The following is a 10,233-nucleotide window of genomic DNA, read 5'->3' as shown; positions in this document are numbered from 1 at the left end:
TTTCCTTTATGCTTTCTTTTCTTACTGAGTTCCCTCATTCTAACCACCACCCCCATCGTCACCATTTAATGAGGATTTACTAAATGCTGGACGCTGTGTCCGTGGCTTTACACAGATCCTCTCACGTAATTCTCTAGTTCTTAGATTTCTCTCCTTCTTCCCCTTTTTGCCACAGCCTCAGTTTCTCCAGCTCCTGGGCTCCCTATGGCTTCTCCTTACACAGGCCCCACAGGGGGACCCGGTCCACATTCGCTCCAGGCTCGGTGACAATTCTGATGACAGCCTTGGCCTCACTTTCTGACGGGCCTGGATCTGTATTTTTGCAGCCTAGAGACCCAATGTCCACCATATCTGAGAGAAGCCAGGCTGTCTTCCCACGGGACAGGGCAGACCAGATAGCATCACCCTGAAAGGCAAGAACTGCCCAGGGCCCCCTTCTCATACCGTCTGGTCTCTGTGCCCGTCTCCTGCCCTGGGTCTGCCATCCAGAGCCTCCCCGACCCGATCCTGGGCTCCCAAGGTCCTGAGCTGGCCTGACTCTCTCAGTCACTCCTGTTTTTGCTGATTCTTGTCACCTTGGCTTCCCCCCATCATGCTTCAGGCCTACCTGAGCCCACCCAGGTGTGACCCATTCCCCACACCCTCTCTTCTATTTTTCCCATGACCCTCCTCTTCCTTCTCCATTTTGCTGCCCTTCCTGTCATCCCTTCCTCTCCTCCCTCCATTCACTCCCTTTTCTCCCATTTCCCATTGGTTATAACTAAGCCCCTCATTTTTATGGCATGTCCTAGAATTTCAGATGTGCACAAGATGGGACTGCTGCTCTGGAGGGGCTCGGACCTGGTGGGGAAAACGGAGCAACGACCCGTGACCCTTTATGCCGTGGAGCTGGGATGAACGCAATGTCCTATGTGTCGGTTCAAAAAACCAAAGCAAGGTCAGGATGGGGCCAGTCAGCTTTGCAGAGATACGTGAGGGGAGTGCCTTGGGGATCTCACTCAATACAAGTCAACAGGATGATACGACAGTTTATAAAAAGCTAATGGGATACGAGGCTGCATTACAAGGGGTTCAGAGTTTAGAAGGAGGCAGATGGGACCTCTGATCTTCTCTGCATTTTCTGCAGGCAGTACGCTCACTTCAGAGTGGGGAGTGGGGTACACTGAAAAAAAAGCAGATTGGAGAGCAGTTACAGTAAGGTGATTCATGGGCGGTGGGGGGCGGTGACACCCTGTCACATAGACCAGAGGGGAATCAGGGAATGACCGGAGGGAGGCGAGCATGGTTCACCTGGACGAGTACATGATGCTGCCCACAACTTTCCGGTGGCTGCCTGAGAAAAGGGGGCAACGACATTTGACATTCAGCAGGGCTTGAGCAAGCAGAAGGGGAGACTCATGCAGAGGGAAGCTGACTTTGGCAGGGAGTAGGGAAGAGCTGAGCAGCCCTGCCACCCCTTGTCTGAGGGAGGCGGTTCCCTGACGTAGCAGGTGCTCAAGCAGGAGCACCCTGTCCTGGGGACGCTGGGCAGAGGGTTGGCATCCCACACCTAAACGCAGTCTCCTGCTTCCCAGCCTTGCCATTGTTGGTACCTTTATGAGGCTGAATCACAGAATGTGGTCCTGCCGTCCTTCCCTCCCTCCCTCCCCCCATGCAAGGACAGATCAGCGCTTCCAACAAAACACCAGGGAGCTGACATCTGGAAGGGCCACAACTTTTTCCGCAAGGACACTCTCAGCTCCTGGGGGTAACGTTTTGTGTTGGGAGTTAGTTGTCATTTCTTCCTTTTGCTCCTCAATGCACCTAATCTCAGGTAGAGGGAAAATGCTGAGAGTATTGCATGAGCCACACAGGTCCAATGGCACTGGAAGTCTTCAAACCATCCCAAAGGTGATCTGGAGAATTCAGCTGGATCCTGTTGTACAGGAACTGGAACAGACTGCCGACACCACCCTCCCCGCAGCTCCTGTTTCTTCTTCTCTTCTCTTTCCTCTCTGCAGGAATGTCGTCCACCAGAAACCTGCTAGTCATGCTGGTCCCCACTCTCTCACCACCCATGGCCAATGGAGCCCCCTGGTCCGGTGGCTTCTATTTCCCAGGTCTCTCACATCTCTGGCTTCCTCTCTTTCTCTACTGCCTGTGTCCATTGTCCATCAACCCTTGATCTCTCCCCAGCAGGCAGAAGTCTGAAACGGGTCCTTCCGGATGAAATTAAAACAGAGTATCAGCAGGACTTCACTCCTTTTGGAGACACTAGGGCAGAATTCATTTCCTTGACTTTTCCATTTTCCGGAAGCTACCAATTCTTGGCTCATGGTGTCTCCGCCGCCTTCAAAGCCAGCAGCACAGCCTCTTCCAATCTCGTTCTGATTCTGACCCGCCCGCCTGTCTTATAAGGATCTCTGTGATTACACGGGGTCCACCCGAATAATTCAGGATCATTTTCCCATCTCAATATCCCTAACTTAATCACAGCAGCAAAGTCCCTCTTGCCATCTGAAGTGACATATTCACTGGTTCCGAGGATCCAGATGTGGGCATCTTTGGGGGCCGTTATTCTGCCAACCACAAGACTGCGTGACCACGCCTGTGGACTTAGTGTCTGGAGTTCCACACTGAGTCGTCTCAAGGCTCTCAGCTCTCACCCTTCCCTGAGGGTGCGTGGGCTCCTTAGCCTGGTGCACAGCGTGTTCTCTGACCTGGTCCCCGCCAGCCTTGTCTCCTTCTGCTACAGAATCCACTTCCTGGGACTTGACACTCATGTGGCACCCTCTCTCCGCCCAGTGCCTTTCTGAGGCCACTTCTTCCTGGAAGCTATCCTATGCCTCGGGCCTCTTCCGCTGGCCTGTTCTGTCCCCAAAACAGCCCACCCTTCCCGGCGCTCCACCACGGTGGACTCCAGGATGACCTCGGTGGTGGCCAATCCCTGTCCTTCATGCTCTCCTCTAGTTCCTACCTGTGCCTCACTCCAGGGTGTTTGCCTGACCAGTTTCCCCCACTGACCCCTCCCCGACAATGTCTCTGACTATTTAAGGTCTGTCAGGTCACTTCTAGAGCAGACAATGAGGTCTGCCTCCCAGATCCCCAGTGTTGAACTCAGCAAGGGCTGAGACCCTGGAGATCCCACAGGGACCCTTGTCCTGGGCCCCTAGGCTAGCGCTCCTCTCCAAGCCTTCAGTCAATCCCAGCAGCTCTTCAGACAAAGATGAATTCCCCTCTGTGGCTCTCCAGGCCCCGCCTGACCTGGATCTCTCGCTTTTGTCCAGTCCCACCTCAGGCCAGGCTCTTCCTTGCTCCCTGTCCAGCCGCCTGGCTTTCTTGTAATTCCTGAAGAACATCGCGCTCCCCGCTGCACCTCGACTTTTCACTCACGTCTGTCGTCTGTCCTGTCCATCCTCTGCTGGACGGCTTTGTCCCCTCCCATGTTCCCCTGGCTCTCCCCTACTCATTCCTCAGCAGTCGATCAGCTCAAATTCTCTTCCTCGGGGAAGCCTTCCCTGACCCTCCAGATGGAGTCCGAGGCGCCCACTGCTGGGCGTCCGCAGATCCGTGTATCTTCATGCACAAACCTTTTAAAGCATCTCACAGTTTGTAATTACATACTTATTTGTGTGGTTACGTGATGAATTTTGTCTTATCTCCTGGGGCAGATAGACGCTGTAGTGGACACTGGGGTTCATGACATGTACACCATTTTAGGGCCAAGGGGCTCATTTCCCAGCTACTGGGGATATCGGTCAGGGCTGGCTCAGAGCTACATTCCTTTCCGGAAATTGCTCTTGGCTGAAGGAAGCTGCATAGTCTAATGTACTCCCTTCTCCTGGGGGTATCCCATATGTAGTGCCTGTACCGTGTGGGGGAACAAAGGCCTGGCCCCCTCACCTCGTTTCAGGATCTCCGATGGGTCATACCAGGTTCGACTTGCCCGTGGAATTGGCAGAGGCCTTCGTTGTGACTACATCACAGTCCAACCCCTCCCTCTGCTTGGTCCTTCTGCTCTTGCTCCCTTACAGGCGTTGATCCTGAGAGCTCTCCTCCATCAAACTCCTGCATGTAAGTTCCATTCCAGAGTCTGTCACCTGGGAACCCATCAGGCAACCAGTGTAAATGGAGTGGTCCAAGGACACAGACTCTAGAAGAGGAGTTTGGAGCTGGAGCAGCTGATGGTGGGCTGGCAATGAAGACCCCGTCACTGTAGTAGGTGCCTTGTGGATAGATCCTGGCAGGCAGTAGTGATGCAATTGTTAAGCCTTTGACTGGTAGTGAAATGGGATGGGGTATCAGAGGAAGGGATGCCCTGGCAGGTGCAACTTCTCAGGCAAGGAGGGAGGGAATGGTAATTAGAAGTTTTATGGAATTGGATACTTATTGCTGGGGGCAACCAATGCATTACAGAGAGACAATGCAAGGCTAAGGTGATTCAGCACCAATTAAAGGTTAAGTGGGAAAGCCAGAGGGCAGAACATAAAGAGACACACGCTCCCGAAAGGCAGAAAAGTCGAGGATCAGGTCCAGGTCTTAATTATAAGAGCAGCAGAGTGTTCCAGAAGAAGTTGAATTCTCAAAGCCTGCAGGTCTGCTTGGCCAGGGTCAGATCCCCAATGAGGAAGGAGTGGGGCTCACCACAGCTCAGCACCTCCCTCTGCCCAATCCTACTCCCCTTGCTTCCTTGAGTTCAGTTTTCTTGGTGGAGAAATGGGTGGTTTGTGCCTTCAGATCAGCCACCTGGGGCGGCGGCCGATGCTGGATGCTGGCCGACAATAGGAGGGATACAGAACAGGTAGGAGAGGACAGAGAGGATGAGTGTTAGATGTGGCTATGATACCAGGCCAGCAGCGGTGCTGGGAGTTTGTCCCATTAGCCTTCCTCTTATAAGTTTTCCCCGGAATAAGAACCAACCAGAATCCTGTAACAGCTGTTCCCAGATAGGGTGAACTTAGTATATGAAGTTAAGGGTCCAGATGGGCCAAGGAGTGGACTGTAGTGGATGCTGTGGTGAGACGCCCAGATCCCACTTCAACTCATTTTCTTGGGTGCTTGGAGTATTGGCTGTGTCATCCGTCTCTGGACATTGCCCTCAGCTAAAGGAAGCTTCCTTGCCCCAAGTTAGACGCCCTCATCCAGTAGATGTCTTGTTAACGCCAGAGTACAAAAACACAGCCCCTTTGCCTGGGTTTGGGGCATCTCTGCAGGTCCATCCTAGATGCAGAGCTTCCTGTGGGATCAGCTGCAGCTCCTCTTGCAACCGAGTCACAGTTCCACTTTCCCTCTGCCCAATGCTGCTCTCTTCAACTCCTTTCCCGCCTCTCCTGATGTGTTGTCCCCAAAAGGACTCCTCGATAAACCTTCTACACTCAACTCTCAGAGCCTCACAGCCTGTTTCCCAGGGATCTGGACCTGTGCACACAGTAAGACCTGGGGCTCTTGTCCCCTCCGTTGCTCTCTCAGATTAGTCTCCAAGTAGAAGTTCTCTGCTCCCTGACGGAGGCCCTGCTCGCTGTCCCCAGACTCCCTGAGGATGCCGCTGTGATTCTGTGCCTGACTCCTGCTACCTCCTTCCCTGGGGCCTGTCCTACGCCATCCCTCTGCTCCTTTTCAAGAGCCCTGGGCTCCAGCCTCTCCAGCCTGGCCAACCAGCTACAAAGTGAGTCCTGGTCTTGCGGGCAGAAGAGGAGAGGAGAGGAGGCCTTAACTTGCCGGTGCAGAATGCACAGGGACAAGGCTCCATAGAGCCCCAATGCACGGAGCCTGCCCTCCCTGTCACTCAGGAACCATTTGCTCCCCAGGGCCGCACTGCTTTGGGAATGACCAGAACGAGGAAGTGAGGTATGAGAGGTGGTGCCGGTGCCACTTCCCTTCCTAAGGACATCTGAACAAGTGGGTGTGTCACATGAGGAGGGCTTTGTCAGTGGGTTTTGTAAGCGTCTCCTATAGGCACCCTGAGTCCACTCTGATTTGCCTGGCTGGGCCACCAGACCAAAGTTAAAAATCTTTTCTCAAAGGTTTGGATTTGGTAAAGGCTAAGTGTGATTTTTTAAAAGGATGCTCCTCTGCTAATTTCCAAGCCTCCTATGCTCTGAGGGACCTTTAATCTGCCTGTTTCGAATTCATTTACATGCAACTCATCTCAGTGCTATTTTGTAAGATGGGTTTGCCGTCCGAGCAGCCATTAGAGGCTCTTTTGTTTTTTCTTCTTGACCGGATGACTTACGCTTTACTAATACTGAAAGGACCGCCTAGCGCTCTCATAAAGGAGTTCAGATTCTTTTCTAAATGCAGACTGTCCGATGTCCCGGTGAGATTTCAAAGTTGGCACAGTAGCTTGTCTCTTAGGCCTAATAATTTCCATACTTACCCTTTCATGAGAAGGAAGAGGACTTTGGAAGAAAATGACTTTTTTTTTTTTCTTTTGGTAGCCTTAACAGTCTGCATCATGAGAAGAGAGCAAAGGCAACAAATTATCTCCCCAACTTGTGGCTTTGCTGCAAAGGCCTCTGGGAAGCTCTTTTATCCGTGCCTCGCTGTTCTAGCTGACCACATCCTGCGACTCCGCAGGCAGAGCTAGACCGGAGGTGGCAGAACGTCAAGTTTGCCTCTCACTGGAACACGCTGGCCGGTCTTAGCCACCAGGAGAGGACGGGCCAGGAGCAGCTGTGACCGCTTTCAGGCTTACCTGAACGCGGAGGAATTTATTGAGCACGGTCTGGCTTCCGGGCGCTTTCACACCTACTCTGTCACTTGATCCTTGCCAGAACACCATGAAGTGGACATCCTTGTGCCATTTTACAAAGAAGGCAAGAGATGGCAAAAGCTTGCTTGAAGATTCCAAAGTGCCCTTTCTTCCTCCTGCAAACATTTAAATGGTTGAATGATTGCTGCTTATTGCCTCGGAGAGTTGAGAATGTTCTGAACGGAAATGGTGTGAATGTGGCTAAGTGGGCTGGGCTAGGAACCCATCCTCACGTGGCTTCCAGACTTGCTGCACTGCAAACACGTGGTGACTTTGTCCAGAGCAAGAGGCTTGAACCTGGGCCGGGAGGCTGGCCCGGTGGGGAGCGGACTGGACAGACCGCTCTGAACTGTGGTTTTCTGCCTGTGACTCGGGGCTGTTGTGAGGACTAGTGAGGAAAAGCACGTGGTGCGCTCAGTCCAGTGCCGGCCATGCAGTGCGATGGGCTGATTTGCATTATTATGGAGGGTGGGAGCCCATCCTCTTTCCTGCCTTCCTGGCTGGTGGCCACTGGGATCGGACGACAGCTGTCCCGGAGTGTTTCACATGAGAGAGGGGCTTTTGTTCCCTGAGAGGTGGCATGGAAATAAGCCCATGGGAGTGGCTTGCATGGTATTGACTCCACTAAGTGGGGAAAGGTGGCCCTCTGTGTATGGACCCTGGGAAAGAGGAGCTGGAGACGGTGGGATGTATGGGATCCAGAGGAAATTACTCGCCATCCTTGCGGGTGGGTTGAACTAGCCCTTGGATGGAGACACTGCAGTGGAACTCGCTGGGGGCCGCTCAGCAGAGACAGGCTTGAGGTCTGAGCTGGCAGTTTTACAGCCCTGCCAGGTGGTGTGTGGTGTGCCCGGGTGTGCACATGTGTGCAGAAGAGAGCTGGACCTGAGTCATGAAGAAACACGAATGTTGTGTGGGCAAGACCCTGCAGCTGCTTCTCAATCTGGACCTATGCTGATCGTTTCTTCTTCCATCTCTTTTCTTCCTTTCTTTCTTGCCTTTAGTAACTAGTCTGTGCACAGTTGACACCTTTTCCAGGTAAACTATCTGGTTTATTTTCAGTCTGGCTGGAAAATGTCACCTGGATAGGGAGGGGTCTGGTCCACCTGTGAGTGGAGGGCTCACAGGGCTGAGAACTGGGAGATGCCTGAGTGAGTGTCCCAACCCCTGCGGTCAGCAGTGGGGAAACTGAGGCACATAGAGGGTGAGGGATCACTGAGAATCTCATAGCTTCTTAGCCACAGAGATGAGATCTGAATCCAGAATTCTTTCCAGAGTATTTTTTTTGAAATTAAAAATAAAAATTACAATCACCTTATATTTCTCCCACCCAGAATTAACCAGTTACCTTTTCTTCATACTTGTTTCAATTATTTTCTATGTATTTAGTTGAACTATCCTGCAAGTAAGACATGAATGCTCCAGACCCTTTAAAAACTCTTGGAACCCTGGAGATAAATCTACAGCTGCCTCCGGAGACCATGGTTCCCATCCTGGCCGGTTTCCTTTTCCATAGACGTAGCCGTTATCATGAGTTTGGTGCCCTTCCTTCCAAGCCACTCAAAATTATACACATTCACATGAAATACGTATAATTGTTTTCATGTTTAAACATTTACCTTGTTACATAAATGGTATCACGTATCACAAGATGCAGAACCATCAGCAGCCTGGTGTTACTTCCCCTGGTGATGCGTGTTTGGAGGTCTGTGCGTGCTGATGGCGACAGAGCAGCTCCATTCCCTCCGTGGCTGAGCACATTCCTTTGCCTCCTCCTGCCTTTTCTCCGTGACCCACACACTGCTGGGTTATCATCAGGCTGCCTGGCTTGCCTTTCCATGACCTTCTGAGCAACGAACCTGGAAACCAGAAGGACTCTGGTGGTTTGCTTCTGCCCAGGATCTGAAATTACAGGAGGACCCTGAGAGAGTCATGTCACCACTCCATGCCTCAGTTTCCTTAGTGACCTTTAATTTCCTTAAAGAATTGTGTGGGTAAATGAGAAGTCCTGCCATAACTCTGGCTGCCCCCCACCGCAGGGTATAAGATAAGAGCTCTTGTTCCCATCCTGGGCCTTGTTTTGGCTGGAATCACTCCCTCCTCCCACCTTGTGTTGCCCTATTTGTACGTGTAACTTTTGTCCTGGGAATGCTGCACTTTCTGTAACATCTCAGGATACAGCGGGTCTGCAATAGGGGAAGTCACCCCAAGGAGTGGAGACTCACCTTCCTTCTGAAGGGTGAGGTCATTCCCAGTGTCTGTCACCTTCAGAACAGGGACTCTCAGATGGAAAAAGCCCTGGGCAGATAGCGTTCATGAAGAGGTCCAGATATTTCTTTTTTTTTTTTTTTTTTTGAGGAAGATTAACCATGAGCTAACATCTGCTGCCAATCCTCCTTTTTTTTCCTCAGGAAGATTGGCCCTGAACTCACATCCATGCCCATCTTCCTCTACTTCATACATGGGATGCCTACCACAGCATGGCCTGCCAAGTGGTGCCATGTCCACACCTGGGATCCAAACCAGCAAACCCTGGGCCGCTGAAGTGGAAAGTGTGCACCACCGGGCTGGCCCCCCAGATATTTCTATAACAGTTCCAAAAATGGAGAGTCCCTCCACTAGGGGATAGCTGTAACTAGGAGGTGACTTTCCTAAGAAGATAAAGCAAGCTTGAGAAAACCCTGAGGTCAAACTCAGGGCTTGGTCTGCTGTCTGTGGGCTCTTCCCGCTCTGCCCATTATGAAAAAGGACTGTGTGAAGAAACTTCAGCTTGCCTCAATGGAACAGATTGCTGATTGGTGGAATTTCAGGCAGCAATACGAGGTTAACAGCAGGTGAAAGATAATTAACTCTGCTGGAGTAGCTGCAAAAGCCTTCATGTGGGAGGTAACATGTAAGCTGAGTTTTGAAGTACGAATAGGAGTTTTCCAGATGAGGTGGGGAAAAGGCCACTCCAAGCAGAAGGAGTCCATGGTCAAAGACGTACAGGTATGAAAACATCAAGGAAGAATTCGTGAATGGGAAATGGCTCAATGTGCGTGGAGAAAGGGGAGGATGTGGGAAAATCAGGCGGTTGGATTGATTGGGGTATGACTGTATCATAAATGCTGCAAGAAGCCATAAGAGAATTGAGAGCAGGGAAGCAACAAAGTGAGGTCTGTGGCTCGGGAAGAGGACCGGGAATCTCCAGGGTGGAGGATGGCATGCAGTTCAAGGCAGAGGGACCAGTGACTGTTGCAATGGTGTCACTGGGAGATGCCAGGCATGGGGGGTGGGAGGGTAGAGGATGGAGGACTTAGAAGGGAGCATGACGGCGAGGGTGGGAAGGAAGGGAAAGGACCTAATGGGATCAAGCACATTTTACATGCATTAGCCCATAAATTTTCACCGTAACCTTGTGATGGAGGCATTATTGCCCCATTTCACAGAGACAACATGGACCCACGGAAGTTAAGCACTGAGGTCCCACAAGTCCTGAGAGTCTGAGGGGATTCCAGAGTCAG

This window comes from Equus quagga, chromosome 20 (assembly GCF_021613505.1).
Source record: "Equus quagga isolate Etosha38 chromosome 20, UCLA_HA_Equagga_1.0, whole genome shotgun sequence".
In the NCBI taxonomy this organism is placed as follows: domain Eukaryota; kingdom Metazoa; phylum Chordata; class Mammalia; order Perissodactyla; family Equidae; genus Equus; species Equus quagga.
This window is presented reverse-complemented; position numbering follows the sequence as displayed.